Here is a 22,865-nt window from a genome sequence, read left to right on the forward strand (position 1 = left end):
AAAACACAGTCCTATCTTTATGCGGTTCACCCTAACCGGTTAAGTGCTGAATAACACAGGGGCCTTTTTACTAAGGTGCACTGAAAAATGGCCTGCACTCGTGTAGGTACGTATATTCGCAGGTCCATTTTTCAGCGCGCCTGCAAAAAGGGCCTTTTTTTGGCCAAAAATGGACATGCGGCAAAATAAAAATCAGCCCATTGACTTAGAGGTAAAGTCTCACACGTTAACCGGGCAGTAATCTTCCCTGCGCGTGCACTGCCGCTTACCACCCGGTTAGCAGCACACAGTAGAAAATAGAAACACCGGCCCTGCCTCCCAACCACCGGCTCTGGCGCAGACCGTGCGGGTCTGTCCGGCACTATCCCTGCCTCCCAGCCACCAGTCCCGCTGCCCACCACCGGCTCTGGCACAGACCGTATAAGGTATACACATATGAGTGTATCTTGTTGGGCAGACTGGATGGACCATGCAGCTCTTTTTCTGCCGTCATCTACTATGTTACTATGTTACTATGTGTGTCTTGGATGCGCGTCAAAATTAGAATTACCGCCTGGGGCACGTGGTAGCCAGGCGGTAGTTCTAATTTGATGCACATTGTATGCGCATAGGCACCTACACACCTTAGTAAAAGGGCCCCTTAACTGGATACGTTTTATCTGGCTGCCTAGATATCAAATGCTGGTGCCCAGACATGGCCCAACATTGGATGTCTGAGGATAAATCCAGAAGTGGTCAGCAAAACACTGACCACTGACAGATGAATATCAGACCAGGGCTGCCGAGAGACTAGGCCGGGCCCGGGGCAAGGCTGCCCCGCCTCCGGCCCCCCCCGCCGCTGCCACCCCCACCCCTCCCCCTGCCGCCCCCATTGCTCCCCCTGCCGCTGCCGCCCCCGTCGCTCCCCCTGCCGCTGCAGTCCACGGTCTCACCTGCCTGCCTCCACAGCTCCAGGCCCCCTGCATTCAAAGCGACAATCACAGATCGCCTCTCTTCTGGCCTTCCCTCCCTGTGTCCCGCCCTCGTCTGATGTAACTTCCGGTTTCCGCGAGGGCAGGACACAGGGAGAGAAGGCCCGAAGAGAGGCGATCTGCGACTGCTGCTTTGAATGCAGGGGGCCCGGAGCCGAGGAGGCAGGCAGGTGAGACCGTGGACTGCAGCACCCGCGGCCTGACCCCGGCGCCGGGCCCCCCTTGAAGGCCCGGGCCCGTGGAATTTTTCCCCCCTGCCCCCCCCCCTCTCAGCGGCCCTGTATCAGCCCTGAATCTAGGTTGGGACGTCTCATGTTCTGCTAGTATTTTAGAACAGAATCTACCAATGTATAACCTGTTCTACTAGTGATCCAGAAATGGGTATGTATCAGTTACATGTGGCAGGAACAAGCATCAATGTCTAAACTATCAACAGGGTTAACAAGCAACATAAACATGCAGGCATGTTGGAATTTCAGAACATACACATGTATGTGTCGGAATATACATGTGCATGCCAGCCATGTTAGAAACCTACATGTCTACGTTTCATTAAGCTGTCACAGAGCCTAATAACATGTGCCAGTATTGCATTTAAGAGGACAAAAGAACACACAGGGGATCAAGGGGGCCACCACCCCTAATCCCACGTAGTGGAGCACCGCATAAAACAAGCAACTTTCTATAATCCACACATCCCTGGGAACAGGTGTAAAGCCCAACGTTGACCCTGGTGGACATAAATGTGCATTCTTCTGAAATAGGGAATGCACGTGTAACTTTTCACCCCAACTGGAAACATATTACCTTGCCATATTACTACTACTACTTAACATTTCTATAGCGTTGCTAGGGTTACGCAGCGCTGTACAATTTAACATAAAAGGACAAGCCCTGCTCAAAGAGCTTACAATCTAAAGGACAAGTGAGTAGACGATACGATGGGGGCAGTCAATTTGGGGCAGACCAGATATCCTGAAGGTAAGAGTTAGGTGCCGAAGGCAGCATTGAAGAGGTGGGTTTTAAGCAGAGACTTGAAGATGGGCAGGGAGGGGGCTTGACGTAGGGGCTCAGGAAGGTTGTTCCAGGCATAGGGTGAGGCGAGGCAGAATGGGCGGAGCCTGGAGTTGGCAGTGGTGGAGAAGGGTACTGAGAGGAGGGATTTGTCCTGTGAACGGAGGTTTCGGGTGGGAACGTAAGGGGAGATGAGGGTAGAGAGGTAGTGAGGGGCAGCAGATTGAGTACATTTGTAGGTAAGAAGGAGGAGCTTGAACTGAATGCGGTAACGGATTGGAAGCCAGTGAAGTGACCTGAGAAGAGGGGTGATATGAGTATATCGGTTCTGGCGGAATATAAGACGTGCAGCAGAGTTCTGAACAGATTGAAGGGGGGATAGATGGCTAAGTGGGAGTCCGGTGAGGAGTAAGTTGCAGTATACCCATCTTCACATTTTGACATGTGCATCCTAGCTCTTTAAAATTGGTACTTAGAAGGGCACGAAATATACATACCTAAATTCCAGTTATGCACATTCAAAATGCAAATAGTTCTTCGAAAATGACTGCCAAAGTATTGTAAACTTTAGAATGAAACTTGATCAACTAACTGAACATCATGACATATCCATGATTGGGGGGGGGGGGGGGGGGGGGTCAGAAAACACAGATTGCAATATGGAGGACATTTAGAAAACTGGAAAGGAATTTTAACATATCCAAGGAAACATTTCACAGAGTTTATTAAAAGCAGGGCTTTTTTTGAGGGGGTACTGAGTACCGGCACCTTTTCCGTTGTCTGCTAAAAATGACCCATGGTCCCCAAGTTTTTAATGAAAGAGCTCAGGCTCTACACACCAGTTCTGCCTTGTCATAGATTCTGTCACTGGTTGCAGGGGTTCTGGCTATTGTGAGGCGGGTCCCTCAGTGATCGCCCCACCCCTGAAGGGTGGCCTGGCATTTGAGTACCGGCACCTTTTTTGCAAGAAAAAATGCACTGATTAAAAGACAAACAGTTTTTGCCTGTTGTTTGTGTGGGTAGTGAACTCTGTGTCTACACTGGAGCTTAGAACAAGGAAGTGTGCCAACAGAAGTCTCCCTGGAGATGAGCGATGTTTGATGCAACATGCCTCCTACACCCACATTCAGTGGAATGGTATGATAGATGCACACACCAGGAAGCCAGGGCAGATTCTGGCATCTACAAAGGCAGTCTTTTTGTGACTCCCTCTCTGCTTTTATCAACTAGTGAACGAAAATGAAAAGATTCAGTTTTGGGAGAGCCACCATCAACCATAGGAGCCAACTTCTCAAAATTACTGGGGGTGCTAAGCCCAATGAAAATAACCCCTCCCTGGACACATACAAGGAGTTTTCTCAATATTGAGGGTGCTCAATAGGGTTACCATATGGCTCCAGAAAAAGGAGGACAGATTGAGCCAGTCTGGGTTTTACTTCCATTACTTTCAATGGAAGCAAAACCCGGACTGGATCAATGTGTCCACCTTTTTCTGGAGCTATATGGTAAACCTAGTGCTCAAGCACCCACAGAGCTGGCTCTGGGGGGGGGGGGGGGGGGGAAGGAGTGGCCTAGTGGTTAAGGTGGTGGACCTTGGTCCTGGGGAACCGAGGAACTGAGTTCAATTCCCACTTCAGGCACAGGCAGCTCCTTGTGACCCTGGGCAAGTCGCCTAACCCTCCATTGCCCCATGTCAGCCGCACTGAGCCTGCCATGAGTGGGAAAGCGCAGGGTACAAATGTAACAAAAATAAAATAGATACTATTGGAGATTCTACATGGAATGTTGCTATTCCACTAGCAACATTCCATGTAGAAACCTGCGCGGCCACATTGGTGATCTGCAAGGGCCAACTTCTAAATGGAATGTTGCTAGTGGAGGAGTGGCCTAGTGGTTAGGGTGGTGGACTTTGGTCCTGAGGAACTGAGTTCAACTCCCAGCACAGGCAGCTCCCTGTGACTCTGGGCAAGTCACTTAACCCTCCATTGCCCACCACATTGAGCCTGCCATGAGTGGGAAAGCACAGGGTACAAATGTAACAACAAAAAAAACTCATTTTGCTTTCCTTTCAGTTAGCCATCTTTCATTAAAACACTTTATATTGCTTTGAAGATTCTGCAGTAATCTAGCCAACTTGTTCTGTTGTTTGCTGTTATATTGTGGATTGGCATTCCTTTTTTTTTTTTGCAAACTGAGGCAGTAAATCATGTGAGTCAACTAGGTAGCAATGAAAATGTTGGGTTGTTTCAGATCAAATCTCTTGCCTCCTACATGTCTCTGCTGGTAACAAACTGAAACTCTTTTCTTTTAAATGATACACAGAAAGAAAAATGCCAAGTTACTGAATCAGATAGAAATCCTACCCCCACAGTAGATCATGGTAACATATAAGGGTACGCATTTATTAATGCACACATTCAATTTATTAGTATGCCATACAAAACTTTATGTTAATTTAATGAGCACTAAGGAGGTCATTCTGTAACTGGACACCTCGTAGGGGCCAATCCTACAAAAGAACTATTGGGCAGATGATCAAAAGCAAATGCAGGCGCTGGAGGCCATTAGAACCGTATTAGTGCCCGTGTTTGCTGCTGCCCGATGATCAGAGCAGGGACCCTTATATGGTATAGGGCACTGTCATTTTGAGTGCTACTCCCTCCTCCTGTTCCCAAGTACAGGGGGAGTTGGAAGCTTGTGGGGGACACTAGGAGGGGCATTTTCAAATGGGGATGCCCAACTGTAATGGCGCCCATCTCTAAGGACGTCCCAGCAAAGGGGCGGGGAAACTCGTTTTATCGAAACAAGATGGGCGTCCATCTTTCGTTTCGATAATACGGTCGGGGATGCCCAAATCTCAACATTTTGGTTGACCTTAGAGATGGTTGACCTAAATGTTGAGATGGTCGACCTTAGAGATGGTTGTCCCCGGTTTTCGGCCATAATGGAAACCAAGGACGCCCATCTCAAAAATGACCAAATCCAAGCCCTTTGGTCGTGGGAGGAGCCAGCATTCATACTGCACTGGTCCCCCTCACATGCCAGGACACCAACCAGGCACCCTAGGGGGCACTGCAGTGGACTTAACAAATTGCTTCCAGGTACATAGCTCCCTTACCTTGTGTGCTGAGCCCCCCAACCCCCCCAAAACCCACTCCCCACAACTGAACACCACTACCATAGCCTTAAGGGGTGAAGGGGGGGCACCTACATGTGGGTATAGTGGGTTTCGGGTGGGTTTTAAAGGGCTCACATTTACCAGCACAAGTGTAACAGGTAGGGGGGATGGGCCTGGGTCCGCCTGCCAGAAGTATACTGCACCTACTAAAAACTGCTCCAGGGACCTGCATACTGCTGTGATGGAGCTGGGTATGACATTTGAGGCTGGCATAAAATATTTTTTAAAAATTTTTTGAGGGGTGGGAGGGGGTTGGTGACCACTGGGGGAGTAAGGGAAGATCATCCCAGATTCCCTCCGGTGGTCATCTGGTCAGTTCGGGCACCTTTTCGAGGCTTGGTCGTGAAAAAAAATGGACCAAGTAAAGTCGGCCAAATACTCATCAGGGATGCCCTTCTTTTTTCCATTATTGGCCGAGGATGCCCATCTCTTAATCACGCATGCCCCAGTCCCGCCTTCGGTACAGTGCCGACATGTCCCCGTGAACTTTGGTCGTCCCCGTGACGGAAAGTTGAGGGTACCCAAAATCGGCTTTCGATTATGTCAATTTGGGCAACCCTGAGAGAAGGACGCCCATCTCCCGATTTGTGTCGGAAGATGGGTGCCATTCTCCTTCGAAAATTCCCCTGTAGGGCACCAGAGTTGGGGGGGCAGCTAGGAGGGTTCCACTGGGCCACTAGGTAATCTCTTTATTGCTGAGGGGGCTTTTTTGGGGGGATTGGAGGTCCATCGGACCTCCAGCCCATTGTGTCCGGGGAAGGTAGGGGGTCTGGAGGTCCACCAGACTTCCAGCCCTTTGTGCTCATGGGGGTGGGAAGGTCTTCCATGCCCTTCCATCGGGCTATGTTTGACAGGTCCAGGGCTTTTTTTGACAGTCCGGACCTGTCAATCTGTGGGAGGATTGTGCCTTAGGTACATGCTCAGATACAATCCTCCCGCAAAAGTTCTCCGATGATCAACGTTAATAGCGTGCATAAATTGGCATGCTATTAGTGTTGATCACAGGGGAATTATTTCCCCACGCAGCGCTAATTGTACAGCGTTGTTCAAAACAGCGTGGGGTTTTTGATCATCAGCCCAAAAGAGACTACTTTCCTTTATACAATACTACTGTGACAGCGAAAATACATGCCTATAAGTTAGGTGCGAGTACAGATAGCCATAGAGCTGGGGTAATTGTGCATGCTTACATTCCAGAGATATGCACATAACTGATAGTATTCTATATATTATATGCATAAGTGTCTCACCCACCTTCTGCCCAGATTCCACCCATGCATATGCCTACCTGTATCATACATGCTATGTAAGATATGTGTGCATTGAGATGGAATTTATGCATGTTATGTCCATACGTACAGGCGTATATGCCATTATTCTAATGAATTATGCAAGTAATCAATAAGTAACTGTTAGTGAATACTTTCTAGAATTACCCTCTAATTGGCTTAGCAGGCCTTAATTCTTTGCTTAGTGTTGCAAAAAATCTATATACTGCATACTAAAAATTCCTTGTTAAAATGAATGTGTGACACTAACTGAAACAACTCCAGAACATTGGAAAATTTTGTGAAAAAAAATACATGAAAATGAACCAATTTTTTCTTGCTTATGCACATCCCTAGAACTAACACAGCAGAAAATGACCAACTGGTCCATCCACTCTGCTCAGTTATTCTGTTAAGGACATATTTTGCAAGCACTCACACTGCATGACTGACAACTGAGGTTATCATTCTGCATCCAAGACATTTTTCTTGTCTTTCTCCTCTATGTAAATGAGCATGTAAGATCCTCCATAAGTTCACACCCAGCATCCCTTCTTTCCTTCATCTACCTACAAGACTTTGTTATGACCTAAGTGTCTGAAAATCTGGACCCATGGGTCCTGCAGCTTTTCTGGACTGTGTTCTGCCACTGGCAACCTGCTCCATAGACCTTTATTTCTCATCAAGAACAACCATCATAACACATGTCATCTTAGATTTGTGTATGTTGAGGTCAGAACTCCACTCATGGTTTGCCAATGTTGATTCTACACAGTCTGTCTAGTCCATTGCTAGTTCTATGCAGCCTTCTAGACAGACCCAGCTGCAGTTGACCTGCCAGACAGACCAGGCCAATACCCAATTTATAGATCATACCTTTGCTGCTAACACTGGGCTGGATTCAGTATATGTGCTGAAAATTAGGCACCGTGAAAAATTTGCAATCCGTGGTATTCTGTAAAGAGTGCTCCAGGCTGAGTGCTAAGGTCCTAAATTTACACTCCTAAAATTTATGCTCCTAAATTACAAACATAATCTCTTTTGGAGCATAGATTAGGCTTGTAATTTAGGCGTATAAAGTCAGGAGCATAAATTTTACGAGCATAAATTTAGAAGCATAGCCTTTATAGAATAAGGTCCTTAGGGCTAGATTCTATATATGGTGTCTAAAAAATTCACGCGGTAAACATTTCCACCTAATCATATTCTATAAGCAATGCCTAGATTTAGACACGATATATAGAATACGCTTAGTTGATATCCCAGTGCTTAAAACTATGTATGTGCATTTGCACCAACAAAAATGTGGCGTAAATCCCGGCATGTAGATTTACACACTCTGGGCTATATTCTATAACAACGCATATAAATTTTGGAATGCCCATGAAACACCCATTTTGCTACCCATAGCCATGCCGCTTTTGAACTGCACACTTTAGAATTTAGGTGCAGTTCATTACAAAATCCACTTAGCGAGTTATGTGCGTAAATTCTAATTATTGCCAATTAGTACTCGTTATTGATTGTTAAGTGCTGTTAAAAAAGCTGATTGGCTTATTAAGCCTATTAAGTTATGCGATTTATTATAGAATATGTGTGGAGTTCAGAGCGGATCTCTAGACGCACTATATAGAATCCAGCAATTAGTGTGTATTCGGGCATTCAACTTTGGGTGCGAGGAATTATACCAACTGAAACCTGTACATTTTGGCATGCAACTTGAGTGCACAGCCCCCAAATTCTATAACACTCTGACCTTCCCATGCCCTTCCCATAGCTATGCCGCCTTTGAGTTGCGCGCAAGAGGATTTGGGTGTGGATCTTTATAGAATCATATTTTTTATAGAATGTGCGTGGAGTGGTCCCGGTGAACTGGAGAAGGACAGATGTGGTTCCTTTGCACAAGAGTGGAAGTAAGGAGGAGCTTGGGAATTACAGACCTGTCAGTCTGACCTCAGTGGTGAGTAAACTAATGGAAACGCTTCTAAAGAGGAGGATTGTGAGATTTCTTGAACCAAATGGAATGCGGGACCCGAGGCAGCATGGCTTCACTAGTGGCAGGTCGTGTCAGACGAATCTGACTGTCTTCTTCGACTGGGTGGGAGGGGCGCTTGATGTGGTATACTTAGATTTCAGCAAAGCCTTTGACACGGTTACGCACATGCGATTGATAAATAAATTGAGTGCCCTTGGTAAATTGAGTGCCCTTGGCATGGGACCTAGAGTAACTGATTGGGTTAAAAATTGGTTGAATGGTAGGAGACAGAGGGTAGTGGTAAATGGAGCTTGCTCTGAAGAAAAGGTTGTCGTCAGTGGAGTACCGCAGGGATCGGTCCTAGGGCCGGCTCTTTTTAATGTCTTTGTGAACGATATTGCGGAAGGGCTGTCTGGTAAGGTTTATTTATTTTATTTATTTAGATTTTGCTCACACCTTTTTCAATAGTAGCTCAAGGTGAGTTACATTCAGGTACACTGGATATTTCTCTGTCCCAGGAGGGTTTGTCTCTTTGTGGATGATACTAAACTCTGCAATAGGGTGGACACCCTGGAGGGTGTGAATGACATGAGAAAGGACCTAGCAAACCTGGAGGAATGGACCAATATTTGGCAACTAAGGTTTAATCCCAAAAAATGCAGGGTCATGCACTTGGGTCGCAAAAATCCGAGGTAACAGTACAGTATAGGGGGCGAAGTGCTTCAGTGTATGAAGTAAGAGCAGGACTTGGGGGTGATTGTGTCTGATGACCTTAAAGCTTCAAAACAGGTAGAAAAAGTGACAGTCAAAGTCAGAAGGATGCTTGGGTGCATAAAGAGAGGCATGACCAGCAGGAAAAAGGAGGTGATAGTGCTGTTGTATAAGTCACTAGTGAGGCCCCATTTGGAGCACTGTGTGCAGTTCTGGAGACCGCACCTACGGAAAGATATAAACAGGATGGGGTCGGTCCAGAGGACGGCTACGAAATTAGTAAGCGGTCTTGAATGCAAAAATTATAGGGACAGGCTTATGAACCTCAACATGTATACGCTGGAAGAGAGGAGACATGATTGAAACGTTTAAATATATCAAGGGCATTTATGTACAGGAAGAGAGCCTTTTTCAAATGAAGGAGAGCTCTGGAATGAGGGGGCATATGACAAAGTTAAGAGGGAACAGGCTTAGGAGTAACCTAAGGAAGTACTATTTCACAGAATGGGTGGTGGAGGCGTGAAGTCTAGGACTGTTCCAGAATTTAAAAAGGCATGGGATAAGCATGTGGAATCGCTTAGAAACAGGAAGAATTAGGGGTTACAGAGCATGAGCAGACTGGATGGGTCATATGGCCTTTATCTGCCGTCATGTTTCTATGTTTCTACATGCAACCAGATTCATGTGCAAATCCAAATTAGAGTCAATTAATGTCAGTAATTGATTGTTAGCAGCTCATTAAGGGGGTCTTTTACTAAAGCTTAGATCGGGTTATCTGCAGCAGGGCCCATAGGAATAAAATGTTCCCTGCTGCAGATAAGTCGAGCTAAGCTTTAGTAAAAGACCCCCTAACTAATTTATTTACATGTGGATCTCAGGACTGTGTGCAATTTTGAGCACCCAACTTTGGGCATAATTTATAGAACCTGGGGGTCTATATTTGAACAATGGTTAAATTACATTTAAAGTGTATGAATCCTGAGTAATAACCTTTAGGAAATTCATGTCTGCTTTCACTATAAAATAAAGTGTTTCGTTAATTGAAAATGATAAATACAATGGAGTGCCTGGTACTGTTCCCTTTAAGCTGAGTGGGAGTCCTCCACCTACAGTCCTGCCAGAGGGAGGTGCTGTTTCACTATCACATTTTCAATAGTAAGGAACAGGCAAGCTCTGCAGGACTCTAGGGATCCTGCCTGTCCTTAATAATTGAAAACACAATATTGAAGCAGCACCACCTACTGGCAGCAATGCAGCTGGAGGACTCTTGCTCAGCTTAGAGGGAACAGTGGTGCCAGGTCAAAATGCCCTACTCACAAGCTTCATCATTGATTTAACAAATATCCTCCATTGTGCTTCATGCCAGTGGTTCTCAACATGGTCCTCATGACCCTGTGATCAGCACCATCCTGGTTTTCAGAATATCAGCAAGAATGTGTAAGAAAAATATCGGCATGCATTGGCTGTACTGAATGCAAATATCTCATGCGTATTAAATGTGGGTATCATGGAAAACGGACTGGCTAAATGGCCCATGAGAACTGGGTTAAAACCCCCTGTTTTTTGCTGTTCAGTCTACTGTTTTACCATACCCATTTTTGCATGTCCTGAAGGGTAGAGAGAGAGAAAAAAAATGGCTTTGACTAACACGTTTTATTGGATACACTGACAGAGGAACTGACAAACTTTCAGTATTATTTTTAGCACTCTCTGATGAATGTAGCTAAATATATCTCCCCTTTGAGCATTCCATGACTAATACAATATTGGAAGATATGTAATGATGCTTAGAGAGTGCTAGAAGCCTCCACGCAATGCACATATGAGGTCATTGTCTCCCCTTGGAATTTTTTTTTTCATAAAAATTCTTCCACTAGACTTATGGCAAAATTTCAACTTATTCTAATACTTGAGAACAGCAGTATCTATAGTTTTGAATATGTATTTTTTAATTACATCTGCGTGGAGACATGTTTACTTGTTTTGATAAATTCTCATGTTTAGTTTCCCATGTCTTGTAGGGATTTTTTTTTGTTTTAATTTTAGGGCTGCATTTTGATTACAATTTTAATTGTGATTAATTGTACTACAGGGCTGCCGAGAGACTGGGCCAGGCCGGGCCAAGGCCGCCCCCGGGCCCCCCACCCGAGGTCACCCCCGGGCCCCTCCACCCATCGGGCCCTCTCTCCACCTGCCATCGGGCCCTCTCTCCACCCCCGGGCCCTCTGCACTGACCTTCAGCGCCTCATCTTCGAAAGCGCAGCAAGCAGCGGCAGACCACTCCTTCCTTCTGTGTTCCGCCCTTGCGGAAGTTACGTCAGACCAGAGCGGGACACGGAAGGAAGGAGTGGTCTGCCGCTTCTTGCTGCACTTTCAAAGGTGAGGCGCTTAAATTCAATGCCAGGGAGTGACGGAGGGTGGGCGGGCTGGACTGCGGCGGCGCCGGGCCCACCCGGAGGCCCGGGTCTGGGGAATTTTGTCCCCCCTGTCCCCCCCTCTCGGCGGCCCTGTTGTACTATTGAAGGTATGTTATTTCACCCCTCCCCCCCCCCCACTGCATCTCCTTGTGACTCTGGGCATGTCACTTAACCCTCCATTGCCCAGAGTCACAAGGAGATGTAGTGGGGAGGGGGGGGGGGAATAACATACATTTAAGTACCCAATTAATCGTGATTAGAAATTTCAAATAAAATGGAGCCCTAAAAATTTAAAGACTAAAAAGTCATGAATAGATAAGAAATAGAAAATGCAAATCGAAAAATTACACATTAAAGAATCTAAAACAGTATGCAGAAAAGCAAGCCTATTTTATTTGGGTTTTTAAAGAATCTTTGTTTCAGGGCAGACTCGTCAATAGTACATAGTGTTGCTTGGTAGTGCACCATATGACACAGGAGCCCTCTTACTAAGCCAAGTAGGCGACTAAGTGCACCCAATGTGCATCAATTTTGAGTGACCGCCTGGCTACCACGTGGCCCTTGTGGTAATTTCATTTTTGCTGCGCGTGCTGGAAAATGTTTTTATTTTCTGGTGCGTGGGCGATAATCTGGTTGTAATCGGCATTCTATGCACGTAGACCATTACCGCCCGGTTACCGCGTGAGACCTTACCGCTAGGTCAATGGCTCACGGTAAGGTCTCAGAGCCAAAATGGACCCACAACAATTTTCATTTTGCCGCACATCCATTTTCGACACAAATTTTTAAAAAGGCATTTTTTACAGGTGCACTGAAAAATGATTCTGCGCGCACCAAAAACACGCATCTACACTATCGCAGGCCATTTTTAAGCACTCCTTTGTAAAAGGGCCCCTCAATTTGCCTAGTGGAGGAGTGGCCTAGTGGTTAGGGTGGTGGACTTTGGTCCTGAGGAACTGAGTTTGATTCCCACTTCAGCCACAGGCAGCTCCTTGTGACTCTGGGCAAGTCACTTAACCCTCCATTGCCCCATGTAAGCTGCATTGAGCCTGCCATGAGTGGGAAAGCGCAGGGTACAAATGTAATAAAAATAGTCCACAATATCGCTCTACTGCAGTTGTTCTCAAACCTTTCCTGGGGGACCACCAATCAGTCGGGTTTTCAGGATATTTCTAATGAATATGCATGAGAGAGATTTGCATATAATGGTTGCAGGCATGCAAATCTGTCTCACGCATATCATTAAATCAGTTATAATCAATGGGTTCACACTCTAAATAACGTGGTATACTGCCAACAAAATCCTATAATAACAGCCAGTTGCGCAAAATAACAATGATTTGTATCAATTTTATTAATATCTCCCTTAATTAAAACCCTGTTAGTCACAGTACTGTATCGCCAGCATGAGTTCTGTCATCAATTCGCAATTTACAATTTCCTCATGATATAATAACTCGAACAAAAATCAGTCTATAAGACTGAAGGGATACTGCAATTTACAACTCTAATCCTTTCTGTTGCAGTCCATAAAATGTGAGTGTACCATCTTACTGTTGTTTAAAAAAAAGTGCAAATGTATCCGTTCCTGGCTGGTTAAATAGCTTTGAATATCACGGGGATTGTGGATATCCTGAAAATCTGATTGGATTAGGTGTGCCTCAAGGACTGAGTTGAGAAGCACTGCTTCTGACACAAACCTCATACCATTTTTGTCACTTTTCCCTGGACCAGTTCAAGACTTTTGTGTCCTTAGTTAGATACAACCTCCTAAACTGAACACAGTACTCCAAGTGGGACTTCACCAACATCTTATATAGGGGCATTAATACCTCTACGTCGGCAGATCCTTTTCTAAAATAATACTGGAACTTTATATGTCCTGATCTAGACATATCAATTTTGATTTCCACATGCTATCCAAAACTAAGCTGTATCGCCAAAACTAAGCTGTATGCCTATCAACATGTCTGATAGCTGTATTTGGAGAAGTAGGATGGATTGAGGCATCACCCTTCTATTAGGATATGATTGTAGATAGCATAGCAATGGAAACCAGATGAGGATCCAGTGGTCAGTATTCTTAGGGGGTCTTTTGCTAAGCCGCAGTAGCGTTTTTAGCTCACGATAGAAATCAGCTAGCAGTAAACGCTGAGTTGCCCATGGGAATATAATGGGCATCTCAGCATTTATCATCAGCTGCTTCCCATGTCTGCTATTGAGACAGACATGGGAAGCCAGGGCCACCAAGAGGGGGGGCAAAATTCCCCGGGTCTTCAAGGGGGGCCCGGCGCTGGGGTCAGGCTGCCGGCGCTGCAGTCCTTGGTTTCACCTGCCTGCCTCCTCGGCTCTGGGCCCCCTGCATTCGAAGCGGCAGTCACAGATCGCCTCCCTTCGGGCCTTCCCTCCCTGTGTCCCGCCCTCTCAGAAACCAGAAGTTACATCAGACGAGGGCGGGACACAGGGAGGGAAGGCCCGAAGATAGGCAATCTGCGACTGTTGCCTTGAATGCAGGGGGCCCGGAGCCATGGAGGCAGGCAGGTGAGACCGGGGACTGCAGCAGCGGGGGGAGAGATGGGGGGTGGCAGCGGCGGGGGGGGCGACAGGGGGCGGTAGCGGCAGGGGGAGCAACGGGGGGGGGGGGCAGCAGCGGCGGGGGGGGGGGGGGCGGAGGCAGGGCGGCCTTGCCCCGGGCCCGGCCTAGTCTCTCGGCTGCCCTGTGGGAAACAACTGCTTGCCCTGGGATTTGTAGTATGGAGTGTTGCCACGATTTGGGTTTCTGCCAGGTACTTGTGACCTGGCTTGGCCACTGTTTGGAAAACAGGATACTGGGCTAGATGGACCATTGGTCTGACCCAGTATGGCTACTCTTACATGTTCTTATGTTCTACAGTGAGCTAAAAATGCTACCACAGCTTAGTAAAAGACCCCCTAAATCTTCTCAACTTATGTGGAAGACAGCAGTAAGATTTTGAGGCCCATGATAGTAACACAGTGGTTGAGAATGGCAAATGTGTTTATAAAGGAATACCATCCCTGAAATTCTATAAATGACGCTTGAAATTGTGCATGCAAATTTGGGTGTGCACCCAACTTATGCATACAATTGAATTGAATAACAAGCCAATTAGCATTGATAATTGGGTGCTAATAATCAATTATTCACACTAATTGGCATTAATTGAAATTTACTCACACATTTTTAGTCGTGGGGATCCGCGTATAAATTTTACGCATGGCTCCAAAAAGGGGGCATGACCATGGGAGGGTCATGGGAGGATCAGGGGCATTCTTACAATTTATGTGCAGTGTTATTCTATTATGGGGATCTGCACCTAGACACAAGAACTTACACCAGGCGTGAATCCTCACGTCTAAAGTTAGATGCCGATCCTGGCGCTGAGTGTATTCTATAAAGGGTGCCTAACTTTCAGCGCTGTTTATAGCATTCGTCTTTGACGCTATTTATATAATTTGGCCCTATGTGGCTTGTGTCCTGTGAACGGTGTTCCATCATAGAAAGCACAATTGTCAAAGAAAGATACAGAATAAAGATCGTTCAAGTGGGTACAAGTGTTTTCTTTTAGTTTTAGAAACACGTCAACATGATAACATCTCCTTGTAGCTTGTTAAAACAGTGCTTGTTTCTCTAACTGTAATAAGCATTTTCTTCTGCATGAGACTGCTGGTGTTTTCCTCCTTGAGTCCTATGGAGCCAGGGTGAACATTTGTTTTGGTGAGTTTCCTGATGAGAGGAAAGGAGATCCACAAAGTGGGTAAGCATTTTTGGTTTCTGCATAGTTTCCTCACCTTTTTCCATTGCGGATTGACTTACCTGAGTAACTTTGCACGTCCAAAAGGAATAATGAAGTTCATACACAAGGAAATGAGATGGCTAATACTTTAGGCTGCCCAGTAAACTCTGCTGCCCGTCTCGTCTTCCGCCAGGGTCGCTTTACTCATACTACCCCTCTCCTCAAGTCGCTTCACTGGCTCCCTATCCGTTTTCGCATCCTGTTCAAACTTCTTCTACTAACCTATAAATGTACTCACTCTGCTGCTCCCCAGTATCTCTCCACACTTGTCCTTCCCTACACCCCTTCCCGTGCACTCCGCTCCATGGATAAATCCTTCTTATCTGTTCCCTTCTCCACTACTGCCAACTCCAGACTTCACGCCTTCTGTCTCGCTGCACCCTACGCCTGGAATAAACTTCCTGAGCCCCTACATCTTGCCCCATCCTTGGCCACCTTTAAATCTAGACTGAAAGCCCACCTCTTTAACATTGCTTTTGACTCGTAACCACTTGTAACCACTCACCTCCACCTACCCTCCTCTCCTCCTTCCTGTACACATTAATTGATTTGATTTGCTTACTTTTTTTTTTGTCTATTAGATTGTAAGCTCTTTGAACAGGGACTGTCTTTCTTCTATGTTTGTGCAGCGCTGCGTATGCTTTGTAGTGCTATAAAAATGCTAAATAGTAGTAGTAATAGTAGTAATTTACTAGGGCAGAGTCTCGCTGCACCCTACGCCTGGAATAAACTTCCTGAGCCCCTACGTCTTGGCTCATCCTTGGCCACCTTTAAATCTAGACTGAAAGCCCACCTCCTTAACATTGCTTTTGACTCGTAACCACTTGTAACCACTCGCCTCCACCTACCCTCCTCTCCTCCTTCCTGTACACATTAATTGATTTGATTACTTTTTTTTTTGTCTATTAGATTGTAAGCTCTTTGAGCAGGGACTGTCTTTCTTCTATGTTTGTGCAGCGCTGCGTACGCCTTGTAGCGCTATAGAAATGCTAAATAGTAGTAGTAGTAGTAGTTAGGCAGATATGGCTTGAAATTCTTCATTATAAGTTCATCATTGCTGATCTTGCTGCTATTCTGGCACCCATGCAACTCCCTGCTCCAACTGTGAACAGAAAATATGTTATTTGCCTGCCTGTCCAAACATTTATCCTCCTCTGGCTGCTTTCTGTTGGCAAAATGGGTGAATCAAACCCAAATCTTTTGTTCTGAGCGTTGCATACGCTGTTGTTAAGTATAGGATTTTCTGCCTAGAATATAGAAGTTGAAACCAAAAAAAAATACAAAACCCCCAATGCACTGGACAGTACACAACAAAAAGACCAGTGACAAAATGTCAACACTCTACATACGAATAGAGATATTTATTACATGTAATTTTTAAAATATTATTTTTGAGAGCCCTCAGTCATGTCATTCACCCATGTTGAACCACCATCTTAGGTTGTTTTTTTTCAGTGGTCGTATCTGGTGTACTATCCAGCTTATAATCGAAAGACAAAAACGCCTATATTGCGACCTAAATCGGGAGATAGGCGTTTATCTCCCAAAAACGAATAACGCGGTATAATCGAAAGCCGAACTTGGACGTTTTCAACTGCACTCCATCGCTTAAGCGTACAAAAGTTGACGGGGGCGTGTCGGAGGTGTGGTGAAGGCGGGACTAGGGCGTGGTTATCACCCGAACAGAGATGGGCGCCTTTCGCCGATAATGGAAAAAAAGTATGCGTTTGTAGCTAGAATTTAGGGCACTTTTCCTGGACCCTGTTTTTTCACGAATAAGGCCCCAAAAAGTGCCCTAAATGACCAGATGACCACTGGAGGGAATCGGGGATGACATCCCCTGACTCCCCCAGTGGTCACTAACCCCCTCTCAGCACAAAAAAATGATGTTTCACAACTTTTTATTTTCACCCTCAAATGTCATACCCACCTCCCTGGCAGCAGTATGCAGGTCCCTGGAGCAGTTGTTAAGGAGTGCAGTGGACTTCAGGCAGGTGGACCCAGGCCTGTTACAATTGTGCTGCTTAATGCTTAGTCGTCCAACCCCCCCAACCCCACTATACCCACATGTAGGTGCCCCCCTTCACCCCTTAGGGCTATAGTAATGGTGTAGACTTCTAGGCAGTGGGTTTTAAGGGGGATTTGGGGGGCTCAACACACAAGGGAAGGGTGCTATGCACCTGGGAGCTCTTTTACCTTGTTTTTGGTTTTTGTAAAAGTGCCCCCTAGGGTGCCCGGTTGGTGTCCTGGCATGTGAGGGGGACCAGTGCACTACAAATCCTGGCCCCTCCCACGAACAAATGCCTTGGATTTATTCGTTTTTGAGCTGGGCGCTTTCATTTTCCATTATCACTGAAAAACAAAAACGCCCAGCTCACAAATTGTCGAATAAAACATGGACGTCTATTTTTTTTCGAAAATACGGTTCGGTCCGCCCCTTCATGGACCCGTTCTCGGAGATAAACGCCCATAGAGATAGACGTTTTCGTTCAATTATGCCCCTCTATGGCATCTTTCATCAAGCTCTCAATAATATACACCGCTTTGTGCTCAACGTGATGTAATATGTTATCAGTATATAGAAATATAAAAATGTTCACTTATGTAGTTGCCATAAAAATTCCAAAGAAAAACTTTCCAGATGGCCAAGTTGCGCATTTAGGTGCGCATTTTATAGAATAAGCGCAGGGCAGATTTGCGTGTAAACCCAAATGAATGTCAATTAACACCGAGTATTGATTGGTAACAGCTTATTAATTAATTCATTTGCAAATGGATCCATGCCCAACTCTGGGCTAGCTATATAGAATCTGGGAGATTGACCATGGGTGAAACTTGAAATTTCTCTTATCTATATATATAAAACTCACCCTCAACGTTCTGAAGACAGTGACGTCAGTGAAGCCAAGCCACTGACTTCCTTCAAACAGGGTTCGAAGGTTCGTGGTGGTGAAGCCACCGAAATCGCTCTGGGCCCCGCCCTCAAGGGCAGAGCAATGGCAGAACAACGAAGGCCTTGGCAGGGAGGGAGGCAGGGAGGGGGGGTGTTGGAAAATCGCTCCGGGCCCCGCCCTTGCGTCAAACGTCATGACGTTGAGGGCGGAGCAATGGCAGAACAATGAAGGGGTTGGCAGGGAGGGAAGGAGGCAGGGAGGGGGGGTGTTGGCAACGAAAACCTTGATGGCAGAACAACGAAGGGGTTGACAGGGAGGGAGGCGGGGGGGTGTTGGGAAATCGCTCCGGGCCCTGCCCTCGCGTCAAACGTCATGACGTTGAGGGCAGAGCAATGGCACAACAACGAAGGGGTTGGCAGGGAGGGAGGCAGGGAGGGGGGGAGTGTTGGGAAATCGCTCCGGGCCCCGCCCTCGCGTCAAACGTCATGACGTTGAGGGCGGAGCAATGGCACAACAACGAAGGGGTTGGGCAGGGAGGGGGGGTGTTGGCGACGAAAACCTTGCTAGCGCCCGTTTCATTTGCTCAGAAACGGGCCTCTTTTACTAGTGTGCTAATAAGATCACTGCTTAGCTATCCCAGCTAGGTCCAGAAGTCTAATATATGTGGCAGTAAATTACTTTTCCTACATGAACCAATCAGAGGCGGCCATTGTCCAAAGTGAAAAGAATAACAAGCCAATCAATGTTGATAATTGGCTGATAACAACCAATTATCAGCACTAATTGGCAATAATTAGGATTTACGCACTTATCGTATTCTGTAATGATGTATGCCTAAATCCTAATGCGTACATATTTGGGGACGTGAATAGGGGTGTTTCTGGGGTAATTCCCAAATATTATATGCAATAATATAGAATATGACCAAACTGTGTCTAACTGTAGGCTCCGTCATTTAAGCCTGCTCATAGCAGCCTTCACTGCAGGCGCCTTCAGGTAGGCGCAGTTTATGCCTAAGCATGATTCTATAAAGGATGCATATTCTTTATAGAATTGCCCTGTTTACTAAGGTGCATTAGCATTTTTAATGTGCCTACAATTAACCTTGTAGGCGCTTATAGGGGTATTGTAGGCATGAACATTGTTAATGTGTGTACATGGTTAACGCGCATTAAAAATGCTAACATGCCTATAACGCAGCTTGGTAAACATTTTGGCAACGATTTTAGGCGCTACTTAGAGAATATACCCCTTAGTGGGAAAGACTAGAGACAGTGGCGTAGCAAGGGGGGGCGGTCCGTCCCGGGTGTCAGCTCAAGGGGGGTGCTCCCTGCCAGCACCCCCCGGGTGCAGCACGATGACACCCCCCCTCAGCGCATCAACACCCCCAGACCCAGTGCCTACGTTCAGCTCCGTCCAACCAGCTCCTGCACACTACCTTTAAAGAAATCTCGGAAGCCGTGGCGAGGCGAGGCGCAGTGCAGCGCCTGCATGTAAAAGAAGTGTGGATCGTCTCATCGGGCCTTCCCTCACTCTGTCCCGCCCTCCGCTGATGCAACTTCCGCAAGGGCGGGACAGACAGAGTGAGGGAAGGCCCGATGAGACGATCCACACTTCTTTTACATGCAGGCGCGAGGCGCTGCGCCTCGCCACGGCTTCCGAGATTTCTTTAAAGGTAGGGTGCGGGAGCTGGTTGAACAGAGTTCAGGAGGGTAGGCACTGGGTCGGGGAGGGGTGTTGATGTGCCGAGGGGGGGATGTCATTGTGCTGCACCGGGGGGGGGGGGGGGTGCAACAGCGAACCACCCCCGGTGGTAGCCCCCCTTGCTACGCCACTGACTAGAGATGACTACCATCCAGTTGTTACAGTCCAGAGAGGGATCAAAGTACAGAAGAAAATCCAAAGCTGTGGTGCTTTTCGCTGTGCTTTGGATTACCTGGCCAGCTGTTGGCTTTAAAGAGAAATCAACATTTAAAAAGTAGCTTAGTAACTTTTGTGTCTGCCTGAAATCTTGTGTAGGTGGATTATGTCTACAGTGACACATCGGCACACGCTGTTACAAAGGCAGTGACGCTCCTCCAGAGCTGTTTGGTAACAGCGCTTTACTTTTCCACTGTCGATTCTTCCACATAAGTGTTGTGCCTGCATAGATTATGCTCCACAGTGTTCAAGGCGGAACAAACCCTGTAAGTGCAAAGTTCCCAGCTGAATAAACAAGTCACGCCCTGCTTACTGCCTGATCTTAAACAGGGCTAAAACAGCTGTACAGCAGCTCATGCCTGCCCTCCTGTCTCTGGTGGTAATACCCTGCAATTTTTTCTGCACTTCTGTGTCAATATCTTCAAAACATGGTTGCCATTATCTTGGATTCCCAGGCCCAGGGTACAAAAAGGTGCATGAAATGACCAGATGATCACCGGAGAAAATCAGAGATCACCTCCCCTTACTCCCCCAGTGGTCACTAACCCCCTCCCACCCTCAAAATAACATGTTTAAAAATATTTTGTGCCAGCCTCAAATATCATACTCAGGTCCATCACAGCAGTATCCAGGTCCCTGGAGCAGTTTTAGTGGGTGCAGTGCACCAGGCAGGCAGACCCAGGCCCATTCCTCTCCCTACCTGTTATGTTTGTGGAGGAAACAGCGAGCCCTCCAAAACCCACCACAAACCCACTTTACCAACATGTAGGTGCCCCCCTTCACCTGTAAGGGCTATGGTAGTGGTGTACAGTTGTGGGTAGTGGGTTTTGGGGGGGTTGGGGGGGCTCAGCACACAAGGTAAGGGAGTTATCTTCCCTTGGAGCAATTTCTGAAGTCCACTGCAGTGCCCCCTAGGGTGCTCGGTTGGTGTCCTGGCATGACAGGGGGACCAGTGCACTACGAATGCTGGCTCCTCCCACGACCAAAGGGCTTGCATTTGGTCGTCTCTGAGATGGGCGTCCTCGGTTTCCATTATCGACGAAAATCAGAAACGACCAAGTCTAGGGACGACCATCTCTAAGGACGACCTAAATTTCAAGGAAACGGCCATGCAGTAACTTAGGGGCCCTTTTACTAAGCCACGTAAGCGTCTATGTGCGCCAAACTCAGGCCAAAATGGAGTTACCGCCTGGCTACCGCATGGCTCTTGCAGTAATTTAATTTTTGGTGCACGTCTGATACACAGGGCCAAAAATAGTTTTTTATTTTCGGGTGTGCGTATTGGGTGCACGCCAAGTGGCATTTGACGTGCGCAGGTCATTACCGCTCAGTTACCGCATGAGACTCTACCGCTAGGTCAATGGCTGGCGGTAAGGTCTCAGACCCAAAATGGACGTGTGGCAATTTTCATTTTAAGAAAGGCATTTTTTTTTACAGGCGAGCTGAAAAATGATTCTGCGTGTGCCCTAAACCCACGCCTACACTACAGCAAGCTATTTTTCAGTGCACCTTAGTAAAAGGACTCCTTAAAACACTTATCAGTGTTGCCATTTCCTGGGGGAGCCCTTACCTCCTCCTATTTAGGAGGCATGAGTTCCTGCGGTAGCCCGGCGGTAACTGGGCAGCGCATAAAAATATTTTCTAGTGTCGGGAATGGCACACAGCTTTATATGCTTTTGTAAAAGGGTCCCTTAGTTTTTGAGGTGGGTGCCATTAGCCTGCTTTCAGAAAGAAACCAGGAATTCCACACGCTGCTCCGTCCTTAACATCTAAAATACCAGAAATGATATTTATTTATTGGGATTTTATTAACCACGTTTATGAAGAGATTCATTCCAGGCAGTGTATAGCAGATGTAAAGAACAAATCATCAAGAAACTCCAAACTGCCCAAAACACAGCAGCCAGACAGACTCATATTTGGAAAAATGAAATACGAAAGCACCAAACCCCTAAGAGAAAAATTACACTGGCTCCCATTGAAAGAACGTATTACGTTCAAAATCTGCACTTTGGTTCATAAAATCATCCACGGTGAGGCTCCGGTCTACATGTCAGACCTCATAGACTTACCAAGCAGGAACACCAAAAGATCAGCACGTACATTCCTGAATCTCCACTACCCCAGCTGCAAAGGTCTAAAATATAAATCGATATATGCATCCAGCTTCTCCTACGTAGGCACGCAACTGTGGAATGCACTACCAAAAGCCACAAAAACAATGCATGACATAACTAATTTCCGAAAAATACTAAAAACCAACCTGTTCAAAAAGGCATACCACAATGATCCATCCTAAATACCAGACAACAAAACCCATATCAGAACTGGACAAAACCGAACTCTCTATACACCTGACTGCTTAAATTACTCTGTCACTCATGAACCTTAACGCAATACCACTTTATCTCTCACTACGAAAATGAATTCTCTGTTCTTGACTGCTTAATCTATTCTGTCACTTATGAACTTTAATGCAATACCACTTTGTATTTCTCATTCCGGAATTGGCGATCGCCATTACGGAACAATGTGAGCCACATTGAGCCTGCAAATAGGTGGGAAAATGTGGGATACAAATGCAACTAATAATAATAATAATACAATTTAAAATACAACTTACAATGATACATTGAGACTTCAGAACATTTGCTCTGATGCAACATGATAATCAATGTATCTGTGGAGGAATGGTTAGGGTG

Source organism: Microcaecilia unicolor, chromosome 7, assembly GCF_901765095.1.
Source record: "Microcaecilia unicolor chromosome 7, aMicUni1.1, whole genome shotgun sequence".
In the NCBI taxonomy this organism is placed as follows: domain Eukaryota; kingdom Metazoa; phylum Chordata; class Amphibia; order Gymnophiona; family Siphonopidae; genus Microcaecilia; species Microcaecilia unicolor.